The sequence below is a fragment of the Microcebus murinus genome, chromosome 7 (assembly GCF_040939455.1).
Source record: "Microcebus murinus isolate Inina chromosome 7, M.murinus_Inina_mat1.0, whole genome shotgun sequence".
NCBI lineage: Eukaryota > Metazoa > Chordata > Mammalia > Primates > Cheirogaleidae > Microcebus > Microcebus murinus.
Genome location: NC_134110.1, coordinates 90,709,573 through 90,733,984, shown reverse-complemented (window position 1 = coordinate 90,733,984; position 24,412 = coordinate 90,709,573). Strand labels below are relative to the sequence as shown.

At 38.4% G+C, this 24,412-nt stretch overlaps 1 long non-coding RNA gene across 1 annotated transcript in view; it reads left to right on the top strand.

Annotated features, from left to right (window-relative positions):
* Nucleotides 1-18,437, top strand: part of LOC105855921 (uncharacterized) — a 66,371-nt gene extending 47,934 nt beyond the window's left edge. Inside the window, exon 4 of the long non-coding RNA XR_001146841.2 lies at nucleotides 16,647-18,437. This is a non-coding gene — a long non-coding RNA (uncharacterized LOC105855921). The remainder of the gene's footprint in view (nucleotides 1-16,646) is intronic.
* Nucleotides 18,438-24,412: the final 5,975 nt, after the last annotated feature.

The following is a 24,412-nucleotide window of genomic DNA, read 5'->3' as shown; positions in this document are numbered from 1 at the left end:
TGTAGTTGATAGAACTTTTCTTAGTTTTCTTAGTATCTACGGTGTTAAACTAAGCTAAATTTGGCCTGAGAATGCTTCCATATTTGAGTCTTTATATAACGAACTACAACCTAATTTGGTACATAAACTAACTGAAAGCCTAATTTAGGAGTATGCTCTTATTTATTTATTTATTTATTTTAGAGACAGAGTCTCACTGTGTTGCCTAGACTGTAGTGCAGTGACACATTCATAGCTCACTGCAACTTTGAACTTCTGGGCTCAAGTGATCCTCTTGCCTCAGCCTATTGAGTCACTAGGACTACTCGGCTAATTTTTTAGTAGAGATGTGGGGGGGAGGGTCTCACTATGTTGTGCAGGCTGGTCTCGCACTACTGGGCTCAAGCGATCCTCCCATCTTGGCCTTCCAAAGCACTAGGATTATAGGTGCGAGCCACCACAACAGGCCCAGAGTATACTCTTATACAAATAGTTGAGTCTTAGTCAATTGCAATAGCCAAGCTTCGGTCAATCACAGAAAACTGATTCAAATGAGGCAAATCGCCAAGCTGTAACCCATTAAGCTGTCTCCACACCTCACTTCTGTTTTCTGTTCATAAATGCTGCCTAACATTTTGCAGGCCAGACTTCTTAGAACCTGTTCTGGTTTTGAGGGCTGCTCGATTCATGAATCATTCTTTGCTCAATTAAATTCTGTTAAATTTAACTTGTCTAAGGCTTTTCCTTTTAACAATGACTAAATTTTACCAATCCATGCCTATCCTAAACATCTTGATTGATAACTCGGGTAAAGAATTTATAGATACAAATTATTTACCTAAAATTTTTTGAATGCATTGATCCATTATCTCCTTGTTTCTAATGTTGTCATGGAAACGCTTGACTCCTAATGTTTTGTATACATTGGGAGTATACATTCTGACTCCCAATATTTTGTATACATCTGTTTTTTTCCTCTCTCTGGAAGGGTTTAGGATCTTTTCGTCTTCCTACAATTTAATAAAATGAACTTGATATATGAATTTTTAAAAAATCTATTTTACTAGACACTCAGTCACTAATATCTGGACTGTTTGGGACACAATTTTTTAAGATTATTTGATAACTTTTCCTATTTAGTTTTTCTCTTTTCCTCCTGGTACACTTATTAGTATGATAGTCATCTAGGATTGGTACTCTAATATTCTTAAGCTTTATGTTCGATCTTCATCTTGTTTTACTTTTGGTGAGATTTGTTTCTCTTTTTCTCCTAACCCTTCTACTGAATTTTTTAAAATTTTGATATTTTTATATCCAAGAATTTTTTTCTTGTCCTCTGTTTCTATTATATAATATACTGTTGTTTCAATATACACCATCTTCTCTTATCTCCCTGGGAATATTAATTACAGTTTATTTTTGTTTTGGTCTCTGCCTTTTGTGTTGCAGACTATGTTCAAAGAACCAGTGAAACGCTAGAAAGCTGATTAGAAACTCTGTGTGTAGGGAGTGGCTTGCCCACAGATGAGCTTCCCCGCATGGCAGTCATTCTCAGCTGCAGGTGATTTTTTGTCCTCGTCCTCATTGGAGACATTTTTGATGTTCACACCTGGGCAAAGAATACTACTGGCATCTAATGGGCAGAAGCCAACGATGCTGTTAAACATCCTGCAACACACAGAACAGCCTCCCACAAAGGAGAATTATCTGGTTCAAAATGTCAGTAGTGCTTAGAATGAGAAACCCTGCTGTGGGTGGGGCAGGGGTGGGGGTGGGGGTGGGGTGTCCAGCCTGCTTTCTCACTGTGGGCCTCATACGTCAGTAGGTAAAGGACTTTTCTCCAGTGTGTGTGGTCAGTTTCCCTGGGGAAGCATCTTTCAATCCCCTACTGAAAAGTGTAAACCTGCCCTCTCGTGTTTTGAGCTGGGCAAAGGAAGGGGGCTGACAGGGCTCTTGAGTTTCAGTACACAGACTTTTGCCTAAAATTCTATTTCATTCTAGCACTTCACACCACCATTCTCTTTGTTAATATCGTCTTCAGTTCAAATTTTTTCCAGAGGGGTGGTCACCAGGCAAAGAGAGCTGGGAATGAGAACCTGAGGACTCAATTTTTTCTTTTACAGATTTTCAAACAATCTCCTGATTAAAACATCCACTCATGCTTAATCTTTTAGAGTGCTGGTGTCTCCACTTTTTGAGCCATTCTGGGGTCCTGTGGGTCAAATCAGCTTGCTTCTGGCTGGTATCTCCTCTGCAGACACTTAGAGTTGACCTTCCTCTGTTTTGCTAAGTCATTTACCATTCCTCCATCTGATTTCCCCCCTACACCCGGTGTGGTTTGGGGTTACAGATGTTTCCTCGATTCAACAAAGATGGGATTGACGTTTCTGTTTCTTGTTCTTCTTGTGAGAAGAAGGCACTGGGAATGTCTTTAAAATGGAAGTGACCATGACTTTTATGCCAAATTGGCAAAAACTGGTATTCTGTCCATCTTTAGTTGCTAGTTGGCGCTCCTGTGCAGTGTGCCGAGGGCAGCTTCGACTCCTTCTGTGCTAGCCCTGGGCCTGCACCACAGCTGTGTCAAAGGGACTCTTTTTTGTGCAAAGAGGACAAAAGGAATAAATAAACGATTTGGAGATCCTGAGGAGAAATGAATAATTTGGGGAGAATCGAGGAGGGTTCGAGAGCAGTGAGTCTTCAGTGGGAACGTACAGGTTAAGTAGGCATTTGGCTGTTAACGTACAAGAGAGGGAGGAAAGCCAGGAGGAGAGAAAATTCGAGACAGAGAATACCACAGGCCAAGCAGTGTGGAGGCGTGAAAGAACTGCTAGGGAGAATCAGATTGGCTGACTGTTCTGTCCTCACATTAATCCTGTGAGGAAGATAATTATCATATTCCTCATGACGTATATGAGGAAACTGAGGCATAGAAAGGATTAGCACCTTGCCCAGGGTCCCTCATCTGGAAGGTGACAGAGCAGGGATGGACACGCCGGTAGTGTGGGCCCACGCCAGCCTGCACCACAGGGAGAAATGTCACCACCACGGCTCACCAGGGAGGAAGTTTGGAGCCAGTGTGTTAAGGGGTCTTGGAAGACAGACCAAGGGGTTTGGATTTTATCAAATTTATCATGTTTCTAGAACTCACCGGCCAGTGGATTCTAAGCATGGTCAAATAATAGTTTATCGCTAATTCCTCTTGATCAACAGCTCCCATCCACCAAATGAAAAGGCCTCCACACGTCTCTTTTCTGAGGTGTCTCTTAAGTCCTAGGGCTTGAGAGCTGCCTCCAGAGCAGCTGGGTTGGCCTACATCATTCCTCTGATCTTCCCACTGCTCCAGACGTCTCCGCACCCTGAGCAGTGTGGCCACCACCTTTGCCCTGCCCGACTGATTCTCTCTGGGAGATTGTTCTTTCTGCAAACTGACCGCACCTCTGCCAGTTGCCTTCGGAAGGATGAGAAGCCCAAGCAAAAATCTAAAGGAACATTTTACAGGAGTGTTGATGTGCTGATAAAAGTATTACTCAATTTCTCGATTTGTTACCAGAGACTAACATGTAATGAGATTATTAAATAATGGATCTGAATATCTTTAGGTAAGTATGTTATAGCTATAATAAATTTGGATATTAAGGTCTCTTTTCACAAAAGTGAAAAATAGTCTTACACTGTTAGAAGACTTTGAGTCTGTATGCTATTAAGTACTTGAAAAAAATTAACAAATGTTACTGAGCACCTCCTAAGTGCCACGGGAGATAGATACAAAAAATATCGTGTACAGTCCAAGACTCCAGGCAATATATAATATTATAATGTAATTGTGTGACATTTGATATAGTTTTATATACAGCTTTGTTTCTTATTTTTCTTTTCACATCTCAATTATGAATTACTGAAAGAAAAAAGAGTGCTGCTATATCTGGGCCCTTTCATCTGGCATTCACAGACCTTACAAACCTTAGCACAGTAAAAACTCAGTTGTCATTGATTTCTTTTTTATTTGTAGTTTCTATGATATCTTTCCTTTAATGATCTCTTGAGTAAAGTAGATTCTCTTTTTCTAGATTCTATTTTTTAATTGAAAAATAATAATTATGCATATTCATGGGGTACATAGTGATATCTTAATACATATAAAAGAGTATTTGTAACATTAATGGAAAACAGTAGAATAACTTATTTCATTATTTCTGGACATATCTTATTTTCAAGTAGTTAATCCTTTCCCTATTTATGTAAATGTAAATAATATAAATGCTACCATTTTTAATTTTGTTCTGATTATAAAAATAATACAGTATGGAAAAAGTAAGAAAAAAAATCCCCCGCAATTCCACCACTCAGAGATAAGAATTGTTGATATTTTGAAATATTTTCTGTTCATCTATGGAAATACTTATCCTGAGGAAATCCCCAGAGATGATGTGAGTTATGTACAAGGATGCTTATTATAGCAGATTTATTTATTTATTTATTTATTTATTTATTTATTTTCTGAGGCAGAGTCTCACTCTGTTGCCCAGGCGAGAGTGCCATGGCATCAGCCTAGCTCACAGCAACCTCAAACTCCTGGGCTTAAGCAATGCTTTTGCCTCAGCCTCCTGGGTAGCTGGGACTACAGGCATGCGCCACCATGCCCAGTCTCCCGCTGTTGCTCAGGCTGGAATAACAGTTATATTTAAAAATTAAATACAACATAATTGTCTAAAAGATAGTAATGATTAAATTTATTACAGACTTTTTATATTTCTATGAGACATTATTTTGTAGTCATTGTAAGTCATTGCAGTCATTACCTTGTTATAACTTTATTGAGATATATTTCACATACCATTTTAAGTATACAAATTCAATGGTTTTTAGTATATTCACAGAACTGTACAACCATCATTACAATCATTTTAGAATGCTTTCATCACCCCATAAAGAAACCCTGTACCTGTAGCAGTCACACCCTGATGGTACTGTCTTCCCATCCACCCGAGCCCTATGCAACAACTAGTCTGTCTCTGTGGATTTGTCTCAATTTCTGTCTCTATAGATTTGCCTATTCTGGACATTCTATATAAATGGAATTATACAACAGGTGGGTTTTTGTGACTGGCTTCTCTCACGGATCTTAATGTTTCCAAGGTTCATTGATGTGGTAGCACCTATCTGTACTTTATTCCTTTCTGACTGAATGATGTTCCATTATTTGGATATGCCACTCTTTCTTCATCCATTCATCAGCTGATGGATATTTGGATTGTTTCCACTTTTTGGTCATAATGAATAATCCTGCTATAAACATTCATATGAGAGGGGTTTTTTTTTTTTGGTAGACATATGTTTTCAATTCTCTCGGGTGTATACATAGAAGCACAATAGTTGGGCCATGTGGTAGTTCTATGTTTAAACATTTGAGGAATTGCCAGACTGTTTTTCAAAATGGTTGCACCATTTTACATTTCCACTAGGAGTGTATGGGGGTTTCAATTTTTTCAGATCCTTGCCAACACATATTACCTGTATTTTTTCTATTAAAGTCATTCTAGTGAGTATGAAATGGTATCTTAATGTCACTTTGATTTGCATTTCCCCAATGGCTAAGGATATAGAGCATCTTTTCATGTGCTTATTGGCTATCTGTTTATCTTCTTTGAAGATATATCTATGCAAATCCTTTGCCTATTTTTAAATTGAGTTGTCTTTTTACTATTGAGTTTTAAATGTTCTTTATAGATTCTAGATTCATGTACATTATGAAATATATGACTTACAAATATTTTCTTACATGCTGTGGATTGTCTTTTCATTTTCTTGGCAGTTTTTTGAAGCACAAAAGGTTTTAATTTTAATGAAGTACAGCTTATCTATTTTTTCTTTTGTTGCTCATACATTTGGTGTCATATCTAAGAATGCTTTGCTAAATCTTAGATCATAAACATTTACCCTTTTCTTCTAAGAGTTTTATACTTTAGGTTCTTACATTTAAGTATTTCATACAGTTTGAGTCATTTTTATATACATTGTGATGTAAGGGTCCAAATTCATTCTTTTGCATGTGGCTATCCAGTTGTCCTGGCACTATTTATTAAAAAGACTATTCTTTCTCACTGGATGGTCTTGGCACCCTTGCTGAAAATCAGTTGATCATAGATGTATGGATTTATTTTTGGAGTCAATTCTGTTCCATTGATTTATATACTAATCTTTCTGTCAGTACCATACTGTTTTGATTATTGTTGCTTTTAGTGAGTTTGGGAATCAGGAAGCATAAATCCTCCTCCTTTGTGCATCTTTTAATATAAATTTCAAGAGTATAAGCTTAACACTTATTTTGTTAAATGTATTTCTAAGTATGTTATTCTTTTTGATACCATTATAAATGTAACTGTTTTCTTGATTTCATTTTTGAATTGTTCATTGCAAGTGTATAGGAACACAACTGCAACTTTGCTGAATTCATTTATTAGTTCTAACAAGTTTTTTTGTGGATTCCTTAGACTTTTCTATATACAATATCTTGTCATCTGTGAATATAGTTTTACTTCTTCCTTTTCCATATGGATTCCTTTTATTTCTTTTTCTTGCCTAATTGTTCTGGCTAGAACCGCCAATATAATGTTGAATAGAAGTGGCAAGAACTGCCATCCTTGTCTTGTTCCTGATCTTAGGAGGGAAGAATTCAGTCTTTCACCATAAACTGTGATGTTAGCTGTGGGTTTTTCATAGCTACCCTTTTATCAGGTTTAGAAAGTTCCCTTTTATTTGTAATTTACTGAGTGTATTTCTTTTATCATGAAAGGTGTTGTATTTTGCCAAATGTTTTTTCTGTACATATTGACATGATCATGTGATTTTTGTTTTTTATTCTACTGATATAATATATTACATTGTTTATTTTTAGATGTTGAACCAATTTTGCATTTCTGGATAAATCCCACTTGGTCATGGCATATACTTCTTTTTATATATTGCTGGATTCTGTTTACTAGCATTTTGTTGAGTAGTCTTGCATTCATATTCATATGAGATATATGACTGTAATTTTTTTCTTGTGATGTCTTTGTCTGGTTTTGCTATCATGGTGTCATGACCAGGGATGGTAAGAGTTTGTGAAGAATTGGTATTAATTCTTCTTTGAATGTTTGGTGGAATTCAGCAGAGAAGCCAGGTCCAGGGCTCTTCTTTCTTGGTAGCTTTTGATCACTAATTCAATCTCTTTACTAGTTGTAGGCCTATTAAAATTATTCATTCCTTCTTGAGTCACTTTTGTTTGTGTTTTTCTAGGAATTTACCCATTCCATCTAAATTATCTAAATTGTCATGTACAATTTGTCCATAGTATTTTTATATAATCATTCTTATTTCTGTAATGTCAGTAGTAATGTTCCCTCTTTCATTTCTGATTCTAGTAATTAGAGTCTTGTCACTTTTTGTGGTAAATCTTGCTAAAGATTTGGCAATTTTCTAGATCTTTTCAGAGAAGCAGCTTTTTATTTTATTAGTTTCTCTGTTAATTTTGCCTCATTTTCTTATTTGTTCTTTGGACTGCATGATTCTTATTGCTTTCTCTTCAAATTTGCTGATTCTATCTTCTGCTAGTTCAAATATACTATTTAACCCTTCTAGTGAATTTTTAATTATTGTTTTTTTCAACTCCAGAGTTTTCATTTGGTTTTTTTTTATAATTTCTTTTTTATATTCTTTAGATGAGGAAACATTGTCATTATCATCTTACTTCCCTTTGCTACGTCTTCTTTTTCTTCTTCTCCTCCTCCTCCTCCCTCCTTCTTCTCCTTCTCCACTTTCTCCACCTCCTCCTCCTCCTTTCTCCTCCTCCTCCTCCTCCTCCTCCTCCTTCTTCTTCTTCTTCCTCCTCCTCCTCCTCCTCCTCCTCCTCCTTCATCTTCTTTCTTCCTTTCTTCACAGAGTCTTGCTCTATCACCCAGTCTGGAGTGTAGTGGTGCAATGGTAGCTCATTGCAGCCTTGAACTCCTATACTCTAGCAATCTTCCTTCCTCTGCCTCTCAAGCTCTCAAGTCTCTGGGATTAAAGGTGTGAGGCATACCCCTTTACTTCTTTTTTTTTCTTTTTCTTTTTTTTTTTTTTTTTGAGATGGAGTCTTGCTTTGTTGCATGAGCTGGAATGCCATGGCATCAGCCTAGCTCACAGCAACCTCAAACTCCTGGGCTAAAGCAATCCTTTTGCCTCAGCCTCCCTAGTAGCTGGGACTACAGGAATGCGCCACCATGCCCGGCCAACTTTTTTCTATATATTTTTAGTTGTCCAGATAATTTCTTTCTATTTTTAGTAGAGATGGGGGTCTCACTCTTGCTCAGGCTGGTCTTGAACTCCTGACCTTGAGCAATCCTCCTGTCTCGGCCTCTCAGCGTGCTAGGATTACAAGTGTGAGCCACCTCACCCGGCCCCCTTTACTTCTTTAAGCAAGTTTCCCTTTAGTTCTTTGAGCATATTTATAATGAATGCTCTGAAGTTTTTATCTATTAAATTCAACATCTGGGTATTCTCATAGGTAGTGTATGTGCTTTTTTTTTCCTGTGTGTGGGTCATACTTTCCTGGATTTTTGTTTTGTTTGTTTTGTTTTTGCATGTTCATAGTTTTTTTGTTGAAAACTGGACACTTTGGGTAATATATTGTAGCAACTCTGGATACTGTTGGCTTGTTTTTATTGTTGTTTGTCAGTGACTTGGCTGGACTGTATTAATCAAGTCTATTTTTCCACAGTGTGAAGCCTATGATGTTTCTCTTCAGAGAGCATATCCTTGGGCATGTGCACAGTCAGCCTGGAATGATAGTGCATTTAACAGGGCTCTTTTTGGCTATCTCTTTTCTTGATCTCTGTGTTATATCATCTGCCTCTTTTGGTATCACATCCAGCTCCATTAATTGCTGGCTGACTGTTTTATTGTTTTCATCAATGTCCTAGGGCATAAATTGCTCCATAGTCTGACCCAGTTAAATTCAATGCCCTTTGCAGGGATTGATTTTGAGACTAGGCTTTAAAGTTTGTTCTGAATCATAGGAGTGGATAGCTGTCTTTTTCTCTGGTATCTTTGGTAAACTAGCTGGCCAAGTTTTATCTTCTTGCTCTCATGGAGCTACGAGCCTTTTCTTTGTTGCATACCACCATATTCTCCACTACTTTCAAGAGCATTTTCAAGTTTGAACTTCCCCATTCTCTGTTTCAAAGTCACTTCCTTTGGGGGAAAACTTCAGAGCTCTCTTTTCTTATAAACTGTGTGTCACTGGGCAAAATCTCTGAGCTGTTTCAGAACTGGGGACAGGAACAGGGGTCTACTTCTCTCAAAATGATATCCTTGATTTATGAGTAGTGCACTGGGAGAGGGGGGAGGTGATATCCTCTGGTGAGGGCAATTGGGGTTCCAATTATCTCAGCCTGCCATGCCTGGGGTAGTTTCTACCATATGAATGGAGGCTCAATGAAGGAAGGAAGCCCTCATTCTCACCAGGGATTTAGCCCCTGCAACTAGGGGATAGTAATAAGAAATACTGGTGGAAATGCCTCTTCTGGGGAGATACCATACCCCTTCTGGGGAGAATAGGAGCTGAGGATAGTAGGAGTCCCATCTTCTTGGTCACACTCACCTGGATTGGAACTTCCACTATGCTGCATTCTGAACTGGCATTGGGGAGGGAAGAAATGGATTATGGATCAAGTGCCACAGAGTCTTGCTGTTCTTACAGAGATTTAATAAATTTTCTTGATGAGTGTTTCTTCATTTGCTATAAGCACACATGGGATAATCTCCAAAGAATTTAAGTTGTTATTTGTTGTTTGCTTGTTTTATTATTTTCACAAGATATGGTTCTTTTGCTGGTGAATGGCTCCATGGAGCAATTCCTCTCTCCATTACAGAGTGAGCTCCCAATAGTTATCAAATTTTTGAATAATATTTAATGACACAGAGAATGGTCATAACATAAAGGACAAAGGTACAATTTTAAAATATTTTCATTTTCTCCCAATTTTGTATATCACATATATGTATAAGAGTTGTTTTTTTTTTTTGTTTTTTGAGACAGAGTCTCACTTTGTTGCCCAGGCTAGAGTGCCATGGCAACAGCCTAGCTCATGGCAACCTCAAACTCCTGGGCTCAAGCGATCCTCCTGCCTCAGCCTCCCGAGTAGCTGGGACTACAGGCATGCCCCACCATGCCTGGCTAATTTTTTATATTTTTTTTGTTGTCCAGCTAAATTCTTTCTATTTTATAGTAAAGATGGGGTCTTGCTCTTGGCTCAGGCTGGTCTCGAACTCCTGAGCTCAAACAATACACCCGCCTCGGCCTCCCAGAGTGCTAGCATTATAGATGTGAGCCACCACACCGGCCAAGAGTTTTTGAATACATTATTTTATACATTAAAAGAGAAAAGACAGAAAATAAACAAAGTCTTAACAATCTTTTATTTTTTTTCAAAATTTTCTTTAATATGTATTATTAATAAAATTAAAAATAACATAAAAATAAAATACATGCTCTTAGTAGTTTTAGTACAAACATGTGTTTACTGACCATTCTCCTGGAAGACTACAGCACTATTGGGAGAATAGCAATGGTTTAGAAAAGTTTACACAATTTACTTATGTACTGGTAGAAGTATCAATACATCGTAATTATACTAGTTATAATAACTGGTGTATTTGTGTGAATCAAATACCAGAGACACATATTTGATCTACTTTGGGCACCAGGGGACTGTAATTATATTTCACACACTTTTCACATTTGTCTTTCTCAGTTTCTTGCCTGTGATGATGATGAGGAGGAGGATGACAATGACAATAGGCAACTCTGAGCATTTATGATGTCCCAGGCCCTTTCCTTCATTGTTTGATATAAATCTTCACAATCTAATGTGGTAGATATAGGTATTATCTTTATTTCATATATGAAGTAACTGAGACATAGACTAAATAACTTGCCTATTTAAATTAAAAATGTAATTTTAATTTAAATTAATTTAATTACAGAGACCTGTAATAGAAAACCTGATTAACATTGGTTTACACATTTAGAGATTTTTTTTTTTTGCATGTCACCAGAAATTAGGAGAGTTAGTGCTCCTTGTACCACACAGCCCAAGATCATATAGCTAGTAAGTGGTGCAAGTCTATGTTCTTAACCTTTCTAGTAATCTGCCTGTAGGTAGTCAGAGGTTCTATTTAGAGTGTACTAATGAGTTAGTGTAACATTTTGTCATTAGTATGACTTCTAGATTTGGGGTCAGAGATCCCCAGGGAGGATTGAGAAGAATGCATGATCCAAGGGATGGGATTAAGAGGGCTTGAGAGCTGCCACCTGAGAAAGATCTAAAAAGAATGCAGACTCAATCATGCAACAAAGGGGTTAGTGCAATTCTGCCAGGGTTAAGAAGAGGGTGCAGGGAGAAGGTGGTTTGTGGAATTCCATCTACCCAAATCAAGCTACAACTGTGAAAAAAATAAGGTGAAGATGAAACAAACCTAAGGAGCAGATATTACAAAACTGAACCCATCTGAAGAATGCAGATTCAGAATTCTCTCTTGTCAAAGCTATTCCCTTTGTAAGCCTGCATCCTGCCTTGGATATCTGATTGATAAACAACTGTCTCATGGCCATGAGTCACGGTCAGCACAGTCACCTCAATTGCCTGGGATGTTGCAGCTCCACTTCTGTCCCAGGAAGGTGTTTTCCCAACCATATGGAGTTTGAGAATTAAATTTAGGTATAATAAAATTAACTAACCCACAAATAATACTTTTGTGGAAAGTACAAGAGTAAGTAATCATTGGGGTCATCTGTTATATTACCTGTTATATTATATATATATATATATATGTTATATATTATATATCTGTTATATTAATTTAACATTTGTTATTTAAACTGTAATGCTTAAGAGAATCTGACAGATTACCCTGGTGATTTTGGTTTTACCTACATGATTGATTTCAGACTTATAATTTTGATAGGCGTAAGAACTTAGCTAATATTATGAACAGTTCTTAAGTTTTGGGGATAGTTTAAGATGTATTATACAAGTAGTTTATATAGTTATGTGTCAATGATGGGGATACCTTCTGAGAAATGTTTTGTGAGGCAATTTCATCATTGTGTGTTTATCACAGAGCATACTTAAACAAACCTAGATGGTCTAGCCTACCACACACTTAGGCTATGTGGTATAGCCTATTACTCCTAAGCTACAAACTTGTACAGCATGTTCCTGTATTGAATACTATAGGCAATTATAATGCAATGGTAAGTATTTGTGTATCTAAGCTAGAAAAGATACAGTAAAAAAAGTGGGCAAAGGACTTGAACAGAAATTTTTCTAAAGAAGACAGAAGAATGGCCAACAAATATATGAAAAAATGCTCAACATCTCTAATCATCAGGGAAATGCAAATCAAAACCACAATGAGATATCACTTAACCCCAGTGAGAATGGCCTTTATCAAAAAATCTCCAAACAATAAATGCTGGCGTGGTTGCGGAGAGAGAGGAACACTCCTACACTGCTGGTGGGACTGCAAACTAGTTCAACCTCTGTAGAAAGCAATATGGAGATACCTTAAAGCGATACAAGTGAATCTACCATTTGATCCAGCAATCCCATTGCTGGGCATCTACCCAAATGATCCAATGACACTCTACAAAAAAGACACCTGCACTCGAATGTTTATAGCAGCACAATTCATAATTGCAAGGCTGTGGAAACAGCCCAAGTGCCCATCAATCCAAGAATGGATTAATAAAATGTGGTATATGAATACCATGGAGTACTATTCAGCTCTAAGAAACAATGGTGATATAGCACATCTTATATTTTCCTGGTTAGAGCTGGAACCCATACTACTAAGTGAAGTATCCCAAGAGTGGAGAAACAAGCACCAGATATATTCTCCAGCAAACTGGTATTGACTGAGTAGCACCTAAGTGGACACATAGGTACTACAGTAATAGGGTGTTTGGCAGGTGGGAGGGGGGAGGGGGGCAGGTATATACATACATAATGGGTGAGATGTGCACCATCTAGGGGATGGTCGTGATGGAGACTCAGACTTTTGGGGGGAGGGGAGGAAATGGGCATTTATTGAAACCTTAAAATCTGTACCCCCATAATATGCTGAAATAAAAAAAAAAAAAAGCGGTAGAATCTCTAAGACTAAAAAAAAAAAAAAAGTAAGGTATAAAATATAAAAAATGGTATACCTGTGTAGGGCACTTATCATGCTCGTAGGACCGGAAGTTGTTCTGGGTGAGTCAGCGACCGGTGAGTGAATGCCTAGGATGTTACCATACACTACTGTAGACTTTATAAACACTGTACACTTAGGCTCTGAATATATTTTTAAAAATTTCCTTTCTTCAATAATGAATTAACCTTAGCTTAGTATAACATTGTTCTTTATAAACTTTTAAATGTTTTTTTTTAACTTTTTACTCTTGTAATAGCATTTAGCATAAAACACAAACACATTGTACAGCTGTACAAAAATATTTTCTTTATTAGTATCTTTTTACTCTATAAAATTTTTTTCTATTAAATATGTTTTATTTTACTTTTTAAACTTTTTTGTTCAAAACGAAGACACAAACACACACATGAGCCTAGTTCTACACAGTGTCAGGATCATCAATATCACTGTCTTCCACCTCCACATCTTGTCCCACGGGAAGTTCTTCAGGGGCAGTCACAGGTGTGGAGCTGTCATCTATGATAACGATGCCTTCTTCTGGAATACCTCCAGAAGGACCTGCCTGTTTTATAGTTAAGTTTTTCTTCATAAGTAGAAGGAGTACACTCCAAAATAGTGATAAAAAATATAGTAAGTGCATAAATCAGGAATGCAGTTATTTATTATCATTATCAAGTATTACATACATACATAACTGCATGTGCTACACTTTTATAGGACTGGCAGTGCGGTAGGTTTGTTTATACCAGCATCACCACAAACACATGAGTAATGCCTTGCCTTACAACATTACAACAGCTACTGCATCACTAGGTAATAGGAGTTTTTCAGCTCCATTATAATCTCATCGGACCACCACCGTGGTATATGGGGTCCATCTTGACCGACTGACTGTATCTATATCAATATCTTCCTATCTATCCATCTGTCTATCATCTAATTTATTAGATTCTAAAATTTTTTTTCTTGTAAGGATTGTTTAGTTTACCCTTCAAGCATTTTAAATACTAAAAGAGAACCTTAAATATGTGAAATTTGAAAATGTAGTTAAAATACTTAAGGAAGCCACTAAAAATCTTGAAGAATTAACTAATTTTGTAAATAGGAATGATTAGTAAAAGGAATTTAGCCTATTTGGTTGCATTAATCAAATGTTAACAAAAGAATAAGTAAAAGTAACTCATATTTTATTAGAATTTTAAATATAATAAGATGGTTTTTAAATTGCACTTAACATGTAAGGCAGATCGATTTTACATTTTGTAACCTTAATAAGTAAATATGAATTGAAAACTCAAGTAACTGTAAATAGTTCTTTCTCTGCACAAAGGCCCCTTGGACTCCAAAAGGCTGCACATCGGCACATTTTCATTCCGGATGAATAGAGGCTTTATGCAGCAATTCAGTGTTTACTCAGCCCATAGCGCTTGTCTAGACAGGACAATGGACTGGTTAATGCCAAATATGAAGGCAGCAGCAAGTTCCAAGAACTTGTGGTGCACTGTGGTTATTGGAAGCTATCTTTCTCTATGGTTCCGGCCATTCTAACCCTTGCATAACATTCATACTTAAAATCATGTTTTTTTTTAAACTAAAAAGAGAAATCTAGCCTTAGCTTAGTACAAACACGGGATGACCCATCCCGCAGGTTTGGTTACTCTGACAAAGGAGCTGGGCTTGCACCCCTCGGAGGACTCCTGACCTCCAGGTGTGGGGCCTGTGTTTCCCTGGTGAGAGACTTTAAGACCACCCTCCAGAAAAGGAAGGATCATATATATTCTATAGGACAAATGGTTTTAGGTTGTATTGACATCTTTTCTTGTGTGGGCAGAACTTCAATTTATTTATCTTGGCGATGGCAAAATGGCTGGATTGGGAATGCACCTGTTGGAGTATCTTCTATTCACTGTCCATTGTATTTTCCTTTTTCAGTACAGAAATGGACTGCCAGGGAATCCTGTGCACTTTTTATCAGGGGTGTGGAAGGCTCGTCTATTTGTACTGGTGTCTCCCTGCATGAGGCTGCTAGCGGAGCTCAGCGTTCACTAGCAGGTTTTGTGAGATTTCATGGTAGACTAGTCTCTTGGGGAAGCCGGCAGTGGCTCTACCTTTGATAATGCCTCACCTGCTCCTGGGTGACAGTCTGCTTCCCAAGTAGTCACAAGCCCTGCCATGTGCTCCTTCCTAAAACCTCTATTACTTCAGTGCAGCTTCTTCTGTCAACTGGTTTTATCTTAATTCAAAAAATTTACCTGATGCTTTTAAGAGTAACTTCAGTTCCCAAAGCCCTCTTGTGACAGGAAGTACCAGAATTCACACTGAAATGGCTTCCCTGATAGCCACGCAGACACACAAGGTACGTGTCACTCAGCCCTTTGGCTCTCAGAGATGATTTCTAACCGCACAGAGTCCTTGGAGCAGCAGAGATTGGAGATTCTTTCCAGCCACACCCCTGGGCGCAGGCCTTGGACCCATGGGCTGCACCCCCTGGTGTGGCTTCCAGCACGCCTCGCCTGGGCGCCATCCCTGAGCCCTCTCTGGGTTCTGTTAACCTCCTGGTGTGCAGCTGAGTGTGGTTGAGGCCCTGCCGCTGACTGGTCTCGGCACAGTTCTGGAAAACAGTGCTGCTGGCATTTCAATCCCTTGGGCAGGCTGTGAAAATGCAAGTGCTAGCTCTATAGGTCTTGGGTGGAGGGGAAGAGTTTGCAGTGCTGTCAGGCTCCCCGTGTTGCTATGGTGCAGGTCTTGGGCCCACATTCGAATAGCAAGGACTGAAAGATATTTTAGGTTCACTCTCTCTCTCCCCCTGCCCCTTTCTTCCTTCTTTCCTTCCCTTCCCTCTCCTTGTTAAGACTCTTGTACCTAATTATGGTCTTGTAATTTCTGTCTCTTCTCCAAACTTAGTTACTCTTCAAAAACTCCCCCTCTATGCATATACCAGGATTTAGGATAATAAAAGATGTGTGTTTGTGGTGGTGGTGGTGACGGTCTGAAAAACCCACATTGTCGTTCAAATGGCAGCCTTCTAAAATGAACTTCAAAAGCTTCTGCCTAGAGTCACTGTGGATTATTTGTTTATAGTGTGGCAAGTAAGGCTCTAATAGTTCTCTTTCTATCACTTTACTTCCTTTTGAATAATTGGCCTCAATGTTTTTTTATTTACTCTTTAGAAAAAAAATAATTTTGCTTTTAAATTCTGGTGATATCACTGCTGTTGAATTCCCCTCAGTAGTTGTCATTTGTGCTAGAACCTGTGTTCTGAATAGCCTGCTATGCTGGGGTGGGAAAAGTTGTTTTCTATGACTAATGAAGATAACAAAATCAAAGGGATATTAAGTTCTAGTCTTTACTTTTGGACCTGAAAACACTGCAGTAATGATTTTGTATGTTACGTGCTCTGTATGTTTATACTGACTTTTCTGTTCATTTCTTTCTTTTTTTTTTTTTTTTAGCTTTTATAGCAGCAGCTGGTCTGGTACGCTCACCAGAGGTGCTCGGTTTCCTCCCTGTGTTGTGCCAGATGGGGTCGGTGATATCCGGTATCTGCAGGAACAAGTGCAACTTCCTTCATGCTGCAGAAGCCGAAGCTGCCTCTGAGAGTTCATGGATCCCATTCAGAAAACTACGCTCAAAAAGTAACATTATAACTTAACTTCTCAAGAGAGGAAGCCCTAATAACAATTAAACACTGTTGAAGTCACTCCACTCTAACTTCCAACCTTCCAATCTTTGCCAAGAGATCGGAAGCAGATCAAGAAGATGCTGCTGATGGAGTCTCTGGGTCTGTGGCTCAATGTACCCCAGGTGCTTGGACCCTCAGGTGCTGTTTAGCCACAGGGAGCACCTTAAAATGACAGGCCGACTCCTGTTGATTTCAAGGATGGGCAGGATGCTTGCTTAGAGTTGTTGGGTGATTAGCAGAAGCACTGGGAGGGACCTACGCCCTCCTGAAATTGATATCCTCCAAAGTGAATTCGTATGTCAAAATAGCACCCTGCCCTTTCTTATATGTTGTCAGAGCGCTCTCCTAAAAATGATCCATTTATCATATAATGCCAGTTTATAGTTCAACTAATATTTGTAAAAATCACTTCCTTGGCTTAATTGATAATGTCAGAGCACCTAAAAATCATTTAAATATGAACACAAAAACAAAAGCACTGCTAAGAATTTACTATATGCCAAGGGCATTTGTTTAATTCTTTCAATAATTCCTTGAAGAAATTATTATCTCCACTTTCTAAGTAAGAAAACTGAGTCTCTAAGAGGTTAAATAACTTGCCCAAAGTCCAACAGAACACCATGGATATGGTTGGCCCTGAGTTCAGGTAGTAAGGAGGTACATTGGCTCTAGAGAATTTAAAAATAACAATAAAACTGATTAAGAGTTAGACTACCTTTTCTTAGCACATTAAAAAAATTTTTGGTAAGATATACATAACATAAAATGTGCCATCTTAACCATTTGTAAGTGCGTTCACGTTGTTGTGCTAACGTTACTACCATCCATCCACAGAACTCTTTTGTTACTCCAAACTAAATCTCTGTAGCCTCTGCACAATAATTCCCTATCCCACCTCTCCTCCGGCCCTGAAAACCACCACAGATATCCCTTATAAGTGGAATCATGTAATATTTGTCCTTTCGTGTCTGGCTTATTTCACTTAGCATAATGTCCTCAAGGCTCATCCCTGTTGTAGCATGTGCCAGAATTTCCCATTTTCAAGGCTGAATAATATTTCATTGTATGCATATACTACATTTTATTTATCCATTCATCCATTGATGGACACATGGGTTGCTTCCACCTTTTGGCTATTGCGAACAATGCTACTATGAATGTGTGTGTTTGTGTGTGTGTGTATGTGTTTAAATCTTGACATGCTAGCAATTTTAAATAATGTCAATGATAAAATACTCCTCTCCCAAAATCTTTCTTTTTTTGGCTTAAGTTGCTAATTTTTAAACAATTGTTGGTACTACTTGATTTTAACAATGTAGTGTGTGCCTCAAAGCTAGCACATTTTAAGAATTACTTTTCCTTTAATGAATATTGGATTCTACATGGAAGTTAATTCCAAGAACTCTCAGTTATAGAATCAGCCCTATACATTTAGAGAATAAGTTTGTGATGCTTTGAAAGTGAGCTTACTTTGGGTGCAATTCATATCTTGAACCTTGTGGTGCTACGTATCCTTGTGTTTAAACATCAGATTCAAAATAAACAATGATAGCATATGATTGTAAAGACAAAGAACAAAACTTGAGTCACTCTGATTTCATTATTCTGTGTGAACAGTTTGGAAGTTTTATTCTTCTTTAAAAGTTAAAGCAGTAAAACAACTGTCAACCATGCAGTGTAAACTTTGTTTTGTAAGTACAAATTTTAATTCATTTATGAAATATTTGACTGAGTTTAACTTTTTAATAGAGTTTTATCTTTAGGTATCTTTAGAGTTTAACTTTTAAAAATAGTTAATTGTTTTAAAACTAGAAAAAATTAATGAAGAAAATAATGATCATTTCCTGATTATGACATGAGTGTACAGAAAATAATTTTGCTGTATAGAATGGAAGATGTTTTAAAAATGATCCACTCTGGTTGTCAAATATTCTAGGTATATCAAAGTCACAGGCTTGTAAATAGCAGGATATGTGTTCAAATCCAGGTTTTTCTAATTCTATCCTTTTTACCCCTACTCTATGCTATTTAATTATTTGCAAGTTCGTTCATTTTTCTAAAGATAGTTTGCTATCTACCAGTACAGAGTAATGGTCAAGATTCTATAGCCAGTATAAGGTCATGATCAACATGAGGAACTTTAACTCTTAATGGGGAAGAAAAACAGTGTAATTGTTGAGCAGTTTTAACAAATTAACTGGCGTCTGGGTTTGTGTATTGCTTTTATTTTGCTGCTTGAATTCACATGGGGAGGTGGGTAGGAGATGGATGGATGGGGGTGTGGAGCAATGAGAATCAAGACCTTTTTCCGTTTCCACATAGATGGAGAGCCCCACATGATGGCCATAAAGCCCCCTTACCTCATACCCAACCTATCCCTGGTGGTAGGAAACAGCTTTTCTGCTTCTAGTGGGTTGAGGAGGGATATTCTGATGTGACCCAGGGCATAGGGTAGAGACTCAAGTGGGAAAGACAGGACTGCCTAGCTGCGCGTGTGTGCGTGGGGGGAGGGATGAAGTGGAGGTTTCCCTAGACTCAGGGAGTCCGAGGGGTTGCTGTACATGTGGAGTGGGGTGTGTAAGGTGGGGTGAATTTCTGCCTTAGTGGAAAGTCAATCCAGATTGCCCAATACATGCTGAGGCTTTGAGTAGCTTCAGTGCTCTGTGGTCCATTTGCAGCCGGTGGGGAGGGCTGCTGGGGTGGGTGGGGTGATCCCTGAGTTGGCCAGAGAACCCATCCTCAAGAGGTCAGCATGCAACTGCAGCATCCCAGTTTGCTGTGGAAAACAGTTTTCTGGTATTGCATGAACTTGAATTCTTGGGTGATCTCATGAGGGTGTGGGGCAGGGAGGGAGACCACAGATTAAGTTCTTATGAGTCAAAAGGGTGAGAACTAGGAGCACATTTCATTTTAATTTTAGGAATAATGGAATGTGACAGTTTTTGCACCTGAGTAGTGAAGAGTGAAATTCCTGCTTGCTACACAAATAAACGAGCAATTGCAATACAGAGTGATGAACAATGTTGGACGAAGTATCAAGTTCACAGAGGTCACTTAGGAGGGGCAGGGAAGGCCTCCTGGGAAGAGATGTGCAAGCCAAGAATGAAGAGCATTAGCCAGGAGAAGGGGTGTTGCCATGCACCAGGGAAAGGGCAGGAGAATAATGCTCCAGACTCGGGGAATAAAGGCATGGAGACCAGATGGGGGAAAGCGCAGGTGTACTTGGAGTGCGGGATGGCTGGACAAGGTGAGGTGAGCTGGGGACAGACCAGGAACACCTGACATTGGGAAGTTGGGGCTTTATCCTGAAGACAATGAGGGAAGCAATTATGTGTTTTACACAGAGGAATGACAGGAGGAGATTTAGGTTTCAGAAAGATCACCCTGGCTGCCAAGAGGAGAACAGACTGTAAGGGGCAAGAAGGGAGGTGCTAGCTGAAGACTTGCCAGCCGAAAGGAGGCAGAGGTCAAGGTGTCTGTCGGCGGGGTCATGCTCTCTTTAGGGCTCTAGTGGAGAATCTGTTCCATGCCTTTCTCTTAGCTTCTGTGTTGCCAGCAATCCTTGATGTTCCTTGGTTTGTAGATGCATCACTCTAGTCTCTGCCTGTCATCACAAAGTGTCCTCGTTGTGTGTCTCTGTGTCTTCACGTCAGCTTCCCTCTGTATGTGCCTGTGTTGCTTCTCTTCCTATCTTCCTATGAGGATAGCAGTTAGATTGGATCTAGGGCCGACCCTATTCCAGTATGATCTCACCTTAACTAATTAAATCTGTAAAGACTATTTTTCCAAATAAGGTGACATTCTGAGGTTCTGGAAAAGGCATGAATTTTTGAGGGGACACTATTTCAGCCAGTATGGGTTTTGCATGAGCACATCAAAATAGACTGCCACTGACTCTGAACTATGAGGCACCAGCCTACTGCCTAATCAGTTATTTTCCCTTACAAAGTCAACCCCATACAAGGATGGACTAATGGATTCTGGAAGTTTATGCCCTCGGGTTGTTTGTGCATAGATTATTATATAGATTCACTTGGCTTTTTCAGATCTAGAAAGGCTGTTGCTGAGGATACAAGGAGTAGAATGATTATAACAAGCATTTACTGCCTTAAGTACATGCTATATTCTTCATTAAGACAACATACTATATTTTTGACTCAACATAACCTATAAGTCTCCATGGAAACAGACATATAGTGAACAACAAATAGATTGTTGTTCAGTGCATAACACTATGCAAACATCTATGTCAATTTTATAAAATACTAAAGAAAAAGCTTGAATAATCAATTGTTTTAGGGAAGAGAAATATTTTTATTTTAATTTTGACACCAAAATTTGCTTATAATTTGGAAGCTTATCCAAAAACTCAGAGAAAGCTTATATTTTGTCACTGAGAGCCAGTTTCAGCTATTTGCCAAAATGATAAAACTGGGATACCAAGTAACTGAGTTTAATTCTTATTACACCACATGCATAGTTAGTATAACACAGTCACCTACTGTGTCATCTACAGCGCTATGTCTCATTTTCTATAGAAGGAACATAGGCCTACATATATAGTTAGATGAGGAATTTAACATTTTCCTCGATTTTAGTCTGGAGTAGAACACTTAAGCTTTATTGTTTTCTCTGTAAGTTCATACCATTTAGTGTATAATCACAACTATTTTGAAGATTACACATAGGAAACAAAATTCAAGGGGTCTAGACTCATTTTTCTGGTCTATAGAGAGAGCTCCCTTTGGGTCCTGAATCCATCATGAGACTTATCTTCCCTAATGAGAAATCATATTTTGTCATCTTACCTAATGAGAAATCATATTTGTCAGCACTGTCATTAGTGCTCTTTTCTAATTTGTCCATAAAATTGTTGAATTGGAAGAGCAGAACAGTGGCCCTATCCACTTTCCTCCAGGTTCGCCTCTGCCTTTGGTGAGACCAACCAATCACATGCCGGTCCACCTAGCTGTCCACCAACTGGCCCATGGGTTGCCCACATGCCTCTTGGCATGCTTAAGAAGACTTGGCCATGTGCCCTGCTACACCCACTAACACTTTGTCTACTTACCTCTGTTTATCTGACTTGCTAGTAACTAGGTGTGGAGGTTACCATGTCAAAAAAGAAATGAGGCTAATTGCAGCCAATTTGTTAACAAACCTATTATAGCTCCCAGTGGTCACATCTTTTCATTTTAGATACCAGAAAAAAAAAATCCAAAAAACAAAACAAACAAACAAACAAAAACCCCAAAGAACATTATTTGACAATCAGTTTTATAATTTTGCTCAGGATTAACATCACCAATACATACTTTATACATATGATAACCCCAATTATTACCATTTTACTGAGTGTTTACTCTGTCCCAGGCATTGTGTTAAGTTGGTTACTTACATTATCTCATTCCATTTCTACTAGCCTATGAGGTAGATGTTGCTCCCAGATGTAGAATGAGGGCCACAGCAGTTTAATCATTTTTGCAGATCCACATGACTTGTAAATGGCAGAGCCAATATCAACCTCTAGTCTGTCTGATTGATTAAGCCCATGCTCATGGCACCACTGGTTACCTGATGATGTCCTGTGCAAATCTGTGTCATTACACTTTCTTAGGGTGTATTATATTACCTGCTGGGTGTCCCCTTCTCTAGGAACCATGTCTAATTTCTCTTTTTATCCCCAGTGCTTAGCATAGTACTGGTTACTTAGGAAGGGTCTCAATAGATTTTTGTTGAATAACAGCTTTAAAAATATCTTATGATTACCCATGATCTTCTTGCCCACAGCAATTATATAGATAGTAGCTCAATTATGTCAGCGTTTCTAACAGTCAGGGGTTCTCATAATATTCTCTCTCATCCAAGGCTTAAGGAAAGCCTTTGTTTTATCTTTTGCAATCTGATGACCATCACCTAGGCAGAGAACACAAGGCAAAATGGAAAAGGAGTAGCTGTCTTTTCTTTTTTATCCATTAACTTTTTACCAATTGCCAGGTATGAACTTACGCCTGCCATATTCTTCATCTCTGAACACAGATTACTATTCTTATTGCCCTTATTCTTTTCCTTTATAAAATGGATGATCATATTTAAATCAATAATATATTGCAGTAACACACTTAGAACTGAGTACTTCTTGGTCTAGAGTGTTATTTGCTTATTCATTAGTCAAATCAAATTTAAGGTATAATTTTTTTTTAATTTCAGAATATTATGGAGGTACAAATATTAAAGTTACATACATTGCCCTTGTCTCCCCTCCCCTCTAAGGTATAATTTTAATGATGCCAGTGTACTGGCAGGAGAATACGTTAACAAATTTACCTAATACTTAAGGAATTTTGAATTATGTGCATATTCATGGCAACCTCAAAAATGGGAGGAAAAGAAAAGAGATGATTATAGCCTTTACAATGGGCAGATATTCTATTTTGGCTTTGACTGAAATGTACCGATTCTACTCCTTGGCTACATGCGTACCCCACTAGATACATCCCAAGACAGTACGATAGTTATCTCCTTCCAACCAAGAATTCCATGGGTTTTTTTTTGTGTGTGTGTTTATTTCGGCATATTATGGGGGTACAGATTTTAAGGTTTCAATAAATGCCCATTTCCCCCCCTCCCCCCACAAGTCTGAGTCTCCATCATGACCATCCCCCAGATGGTGAAGAATTCCATGTTTTGGTCAATAATTTGGAATGGGCTTGACACTTGACTCAATGTGATCCCTAACGAATTAGTCCCCAGGGAGGGACCTGGATGGTGAAGATCAAAATCACCTGCTCTAACACTGTGAATCAAACAGGTGGACTTAGCAAATGCTACAGACAAGGTTGAGCTCAAAAGGAGAGGCAATTGCTGAGGTTCCCAGCTAGAAAGGAATAAGGCTACTAGCATCTCCAAGTCACAGAGGAACCAGATCTAAAGCCAGATTTGAATTAAAAAGGATACCACGGCACACAAGTGGAAAGGGATTTTTCTAGATGGGTCTGCCCACTGATCTCATCAGGAAATGTCTATGCTATAAATCTCTTAAAGCGATGCTGATTCACTGTCCCCTTCAAATGTTTTTTATACAGCTATTCAATTCATTTCATTCATTCTTTCATTAACCACCACTATGAGGACATTGCTAGGTGTTAGGGATTCAACAAATGATTTAAGTCAATATGTTTTCATGGTAGCAACGAAGCAAGCATGCCAAACAGCACACCTGTTCTCCATCATAACATAAAAAGAAGCCATTAAAAAGCTCTATCTCTAAATCACCATTATAGGGTGTAGGGAAAACGAGACATTATTACAGTATACATGATCTTCAAAATGCCTCCAAATGTAGCATTAAATAGCATAAACATATGATGTGTATGTCCCAGGCCTTACCAAGATATACTACTTGACACATGTAAATAAAGTCTACTTTCTATACTAACGGCACACTTTTAATAATAAATTATTATGCACGGAGTCCTTACTCATGAAATTACCATTCTTCAGTGCCCCATTTGCCTTTTCTCTCTCTCCCTTCAC